Here is a 914-nt window from a genome sequence, read left to right as displayed (position 1 = left end):
TCAGTAGGCCTTAGCACGTGTAAGTGTACACTTGTACATATGAAATATGGTACGGTTTACACACTGAAGCACAAAGCTACGTTACAATGAGTGTCAATAAGATCTGGAGAGATAAAGGTCAAAGTCAGAAATAGCTAAACATGTAAGATAATTTCTATATCAAAATTTCTGACTGAAAGAAAATGTCCAAGTGCAAAGTTGAAATGGGCTAACTACTAATAAACCCATGATAAACAGAATAAAAAAAATAATTTGCTCATATTTAAGGACTTTTGAGATTAATTAGCTATGAGGTGAGAGATGGATGAAGAAGAGATAACGGATTGTTATAAAAAAAAAATAATAAAAACTTTTGGTTTTCCTTTGTTCTTGTGAATTACAGATAAATCTTCTTATCGCCAAGTGCTACGATGACTGTGAAGTTATTTTTTTACGATTTATCTTCTTGCTAAAAACTGAAAGCAGATAAAATGATTTCCACATGATTCTTAATTTTGCTTCGTACCAAAGAGAGACAGGACAATCGCCTAGCTCTTAAATTCCTGGATATAGCGTTGGGACTCATTTTTCTGTTTTACAAAGGAAGAGCAGAGATTCCTTTTCTTAGCTTATTAAAACGCTATATCTTTGACTCGCCGTGAAAACTCGAAAGATAGTAAATGTCCGCTAAGCCTGAATTTTCATATATTCAAAATAAGGTAGACATATAATCCTATTACCAGCTTGTTTTCTTAGTATATACGCTGCCAAATTGAGTCGTAGACCTTGCAGGTGTCTAAGGCCTACGTAATGCTTGATAGGACTCGGGAAACACCCTCTGTACTTTCATCGGAAGGTGAGTTTCTTATGTCTGATACTCGATCAAGGGTTTATGTATGGTATAGACCAGGAAGCTGAAGGTAAAGGATAAAAGG

This window comes from Penaeus monodon, chromosome 33, assembly GCF_015228065.2.
Source record: "Penaeus monodon isolate SGIC_2016 chromosome 33, NSTDA_Pmon_1, whole genome shotgun sequence".
Classification (NCBI taxonomy): Eukaryota; Metazoa; Arthropoda; class Malacostraca; order Decapoda; family Penaeidae; genus Penaeus; species Penaeus monodon.
The sequence above is the reverse complement of the archived record's forward strand: the minus strand, read 5'-3'. Positions refer to the sequence as shown.